This window comes from Bombina bombina, chromosome 1 (assembly GCF_027579735.1).
Source record: "Bombina bombina isolate aBomBom1 chromosome 1, aBomBom1.pri, whole genome shotgun sequence".
NCBI lineage: Eukaryota > Metazoa > Chordata > Amphibia > Anura > Bombinatoridae > Bombina > Bombina bombina.
This window is the reverse complement of record NC_069499.1, coordinates 615,623,222-615,629,221: the sequence shown is the minus strand read 5'-3', so window position 1 is coordinate 615,629,221 and position 6,000 is coordinate 615,623,222.

The following is a 6,000-nucleotide window of genomic DNA, read 5'->3' as shown; positions in this document are numbered from 1 at the left end:
ATTTTTAGAATAGGGCTTGGGCTTTTTTTAAAAGAGCTGAATGCCCTTTTAAGGACAGGAAAATTAACTAAATGCCCTTTTAAGGGCAATGCCCATACAAATGCCCTTTTCAGGGCAATGGGTAGATTAAGTTTTACTTTATTTTTATTTTGTGGGTTTGGGGGGTGGGGGTTGTATACTGTAATGGGTGTTTGCTTTGTTTTGTAGCAAAAGAGTTGTTAACTTTAGGGCAATGCCCTAAAAAAGACCCTTTTAAGGGCCCTTGGTAATTTATTCTAGATTAGTCTTTTTATTTTGTGGTGTTTTTTTAAATGGTATTAGAATATGAATAATTTTTATTGTTTTAGATAATTTCGCTTGTTATTTTTTGTAATGGTAGGTGTTTTTTATTTTTTGTAATGTTAGGTTTTAGTGTAAGGCAGCTTAGGTTTTATTTGACAGGTAAGTTTGTATTTATTTTAACTAGGTAGTAAATAGTTAATAACTGATTACTAACTAGTCTACCTAGTTAAAATAAATACAAACTTACCTGTGAAATAAAAATAAAACATAAGCAAGATACAATATTACTATTAGTTATAGTGTAGCTAGCTTAGGCCTAGATTTAGAGTTCGGCGGTAAAAGGGCTGTTAACGCTCCGCGGGTTTTTTTCTGGCCGCACCATAAATTTAACTCTGGTATCGAGAGTTCAAACAAATGCTGCGTTAGGCTCCAAAAAAGGAGCGTAGAGCATTTTTACCGCAAATGCAACTCTCGATACCAGAGTTGCTTACGGACGCGGCCGGCATCAAAAACGTGCTCGTGCACGATTCTCCCATAGGAAACAATGGGGCTGTTTGAGCTGAAAAAAAACCTAACACCTGCAAAAAAGCAGCGTTCAGCTCCTAACGCAGCCCCATTGTTTCCTATGGGGAAACACCTCCTAAGTCTGCACCTAACACCCTAACATGTACCCCGAGTCTAAACACCCCTAACCTTACACTTATTAACTCCTAATCTGCCGCCCCCGCTATCGCTGACCCCTGCATTACACTTTTAACCCCTAATCTGCCGCTCCGTAAACCGCCGCCACCTACGTTATCCCTATGTACCCCTAATCTGCTGCCCTAACATCGCCGACCCCTATGTTATATTTATTAACCCCTAATCTGCCCCCCACAACGTCGCCGACACCTACCTACACTTATTAACCCCTAATCTGCCGAGCGGACCTGAGCGCTACTATAATAAAGTTATTAACCCCTAATCCGCCTCACTAACCCTATCATAAATAGTATTAACCCCTAATCTGCCCTCCCTAACATCGCCGACACCTAACTTCAATTATTAACCCCTAAACTTCCGATCGGAGCTCACCGCTATTCTAATAAATGTATTAACCCCTAAAGCTAAGTCTAACCCTAACACTAACACCCCCCTAAGTTAAATATAATTTTTATCTAACGAAATAAATTAACTCTTATTAAATAAATGATTCCTATTTAAAGCTAAATACTTACCTGTAAAATAAATCCTAATATAGCTACAATATAAATTATAATTATATTATAGCTATTTTAGGATTAATATTTATTTTACAGGCAACTTTGTAATTATTTTAACCAGGTACAATAGCTATTAAATAGTTAAGAACTATTTAATAGTTACCTAGTTAAAATAATAACAAATTTACCTGTAAAATAAATCCTAACCTAAGATATAATTAAACCTAACACTACCCTATCAATAAAATAATTAAATAAACTACCTACAATTACCTACAATTAACCTAACACTACACTATCAATAAATTAATTAAACACAATTGCTACAAATAAATAAAATTAAATAAACTATCTAAAGTACAAAAAATAAAAAAGAACTAAGTTACAGAAAATAATAAAATATTTACAAACATAAGAAAAATATTACAACAATTTTAAACTAATTACACCTACTCTAAGCCCCCTAATAAAATAACAAAGCCCCCCAAAATAAAAAATTCCCTACCCTATTCTAAAATACAAATATTACAAGCTCTTTTACCTTACCAGCCCTGAACAGGGCCCTTTGCGGGGCATGCCCCAAGAATTTCAGCTCTTTTGCCTGTAAAAAAAAACATACAATACCCCCCCCCCAACATTACAACCCACCACCCACATACCCCTAATCTAACCCAAACCCCCCTTAAATAAACCTAACACTACCCCCCTGATGATCTTCCTACCTTGTCTTCACCATGCCAGGTTCACCGATCCGTCCTGGCTCCAAGATCTTCATCCAACCCAAGCGGGGGCTAGACATCCACTGAAGAAGTCCAGAAGAGGGTCCAAAGTCTTCCTCCTATCCGGCAAGAAGAGGACATCCGGACCGGCAAACATCTTCTCCAAGCGGCATCTTCTATCTTCTTCCATCCGATGACGACCGGCTCCATCTTGAAGACCTCCAGCGCGGATCCATCCTCTTCTTCCGACGACTAGACGACGAATGACGGTTCCTTTAAGGGACGTCATCCAAGATGGCGTCCCTCGAATTCCGATTGGCTGATAGGATTCTATCAGCCAATCGGAATTAAGGTAGGAATTTTCTGATTGGCTGATGGAATAAGCCAATCAGAATATAGTTCAATCCGATTGGCTGATCCAATCAGCCAATCAGATTGAGCTCGCATTCTATTGGCTGATCGGAACAGCCAATAGAATGCGAGCTCAATCTGATTGGCTGATTGGATCAGCCAATCGGATTGAACTATATTCTGATTGGCTGATTCCATCAGCCAATCAGAAAATTCCTACCTTAATTCCGATTGGCTGATAGAATCCTATCAGCCAATCGGAATTCGAGGGACGCCATCTTGGATGACGTCCCTTAAAGGAACCGTCATTCGTCGTCTAGTCGTCGGAAGAAGAGGATGGATCCGCGCTGGAGGTCTTCAAGATGGAGCCGGTCGTCATCGGATGGAAGAAGATAGAAGATGCCGCTTGGAGAAGATGTTTGCCGGTCCGGATGTCCTCTTCTTGCCGGATAGGAGGAAGACTTTGGACCCTCTTCTGGACTTCTTCAGTGGATGTCTAGCCCCCGCTTGGGTTGGATGAAGATCTTGGAGCCAGGACGGATCGGTGAACCTGGCATGGTGAAGACAAGGTAGGAAGATCATCAGGGGGGTAGTGTTAGGTTTATTTAAGGGGGGTTTGGGTTAGATTAGGGGTATGTGGGTGGTGGGTTGTAATGTTGGGGGGGGGGTATTGTATGTTTTTTTTTACAGGCAAAAGAGCTGAAATTCTTGGGGCATGCCCCGCAAAGGGCCCTGTTCAGGGCTGGTAAGGTAAAAGAGCTTGTAATATTTGTATTTTAGAATAGGGTAGGGAATTTTTTATTTTGGGGGGCTTTGTTATTTTATTAGGGGGCTTAGAGTAGGTGTAATTAGTTTAAAATTGTTGTAATATTTTTCTTATGTTTGTAAATATTTTATTATTTTCTGTAACTTAGTTCTTTTTTATTTTTTGTACTTTAGATAGTTTATTTAATTTTATTTATTTGTAGCAATTGTGTTTAATTAATTTATTGATAGTGTAGTGTTAGGTTAATTGTAGGTAATTGTAGGTAGTTTATTTAATTATTTTATTGATAGGGTAGTGTTAGGTTTAATTATATCTTAGGTTAGGATTTATTTTACAGGTAAATTTGTAATTATTTTAACTAGGTAACTATTAAATAGTTCTTAACTATTTAATAGCTATTGTACCTGGTTAAAATAATTACAAAGTTGCCTGTAAAATAAATATTAATCCTAAAATAGCTATAATATAATTATAATTTATATTGTAGCTATATTAGGATGTATTTTACAGGTAAGTATTTAGCTTTAAATAGGAATAATTTATTTAATAAGAGTTAATTTATTTCGTTAGATAAAAATTATATTTAACTTAGGGGGGTGTTAGTGTTAGGGTTAGACTTAGCTTTAGGGGTTAATACATTTATTAGAATAGCGGTGAGCTCCGGTCGGCAGATTAGGGGTTAATAATTGAAGGTAGGTGTCGGCGATGTTAGGGAGGGCAGATTAGGGGTTAATACTATTTATGATAGGGTTAGTGAGGCGGATTAGGGGTTAATAACTTTATTATAGTAGCGCTCAGGTCCGCTCGGCAGATTAGGGGTTAATAAGTGTAGGCAGGTGTCGGCGACGTTGTGGGGGGCAGATTAGGGGTTAATAAATATAACATAGGGGTCGGCGATGTTAGGGGTAGCAGATTAGGGGTACATAGGGATAACGTAGGTGGCGGCGATTTGCGGTCGGAAGATTAGGGGTTAATTATTTTAAGTAGCTGGCGGCGATGTTGTGTGGGGCAAGTTAGGGGTTAATAAATATAATATAGGGGTCGGCGGTGTTAGGGGCAGCAGATTAGGGGTACATAAGTATAACGTAGGTGGCGGTCGGCAGATTAGGGGTTAAAAATTTTAATCGAGTGGCGGCGATGTGGGGGGACCTCGGTTTAGGGGTACATAGGTAGTTTATGGGTGTTAGTGTACTTTAGGGTACAGTAGTTAAGAGCTTTATAAACCGGCGTTAGCCAGAAAGCTCTTAACTCCTGCTATTTTCAGGCGGCTGGAATCTTGTCGTTAGAGCTCTAACGCTCACTGCAGAAACGACTCTAAATACCGGCGTTAGGAAGATCCCATTGAAAAGATAGGCTACGCAAATGGCGTAGGGGGATCTGCGGTATGGAAAAGTCGCGGCTGTAAAGTGAGCGTTAGACCCTTTAATCACTGACTCCAAATACCAGCGGGCGCCCAAAACCAGCGTTAGGAGCCTCTAACGCTGGTTTTGACGGCTACCGCCGAACTCTAAATCTAGGCCTTAGGTTTAATTTCACAGGTAAGTATGTATTTAGTTTTAAATAGGTATTATTTAGTTAATAACTGTAACTTTAATTTAGCTATATTTTAATTATGTTAAAGTTAGGGGGTGTTAGGGTTACATTAGAGTTAGGTTTAGAGTTAGGTTTAGGGGTTAATAGTTTCATTTAGGTTGTTGCGATGTGGGGGGCTGGCGGTTTAGGGGTTAATAGGTTAATTTAGTGGTAGTGATGTGGGAGGCCAGAAGTTTAGGGGTTAATAACTTTATTATAGCAGCGGCAATGTTGGGGAGCAGTGGAATAGGGGTTAATATCTTTATTATAGTGTGGGTGATGTTGGAGTGCAGGTGAATAGGGGTTAATAACTTTAGTGGCGGTGATATTGGGTGCGGCATATTAGGGGTTAATAACATTAAGTAGGTGTCGGCGAAGTCGGGGGCAGCAGATTAGAGGTGTTTAGACTTGGGGTTTATGTTAGGTTTAAACATATATTTTTTTTCCCCCATAGACATCAATGGGGCTGCGTTACGGAGCTTTTCATTCCGCGCTTCAGGTGTTAGGTTTTTTTCTGACACCTCCCCATTGATGTCTATGGGGAAAGCATGCACGAGCACGTCAAAACAGTGCTTGAATTGTGTGCGGCATGGAGCTCAACACAACCATACTGCACGCACAAGCCGGCTGTTTGAAAACTTGTAATGGCAGCGCTATAGAGGGTAAAATAACGCAACTTTTGTTGCGTTCATTAAATTCCCTATAGCACGCATAACTCGTAATCTAGGTGAAATAGAGCAGCACTCCCTTGTGATGTAAGAGACAGGCTAGGAAATTCCAGTGTCCCAACTAACTGATAGATCAGTATGGGGACTGATCCTACCGCTCCTTCTTTGACCGTCAGATACAAACAACAGCCTTGATTCCAAATGTATATAACATGATTTATTAAAAACAATTTAAAAAGTGAAAGCAAGAGGGAATGTAGCATTTTCCTAAACAATGTAGCAATACAACGCGTTTCTCAGTTGTTACGCTGTTTCATCAGACAAACTACTAACACAAGTAGAATCACTTTATAGGCTAAAAAAATCAAATCATCAAGCTTATTTATCCTTCCAGCCCTTAAAGGGACAGTCAAGTCCAAAAAAAAACTTTCATGATTCAA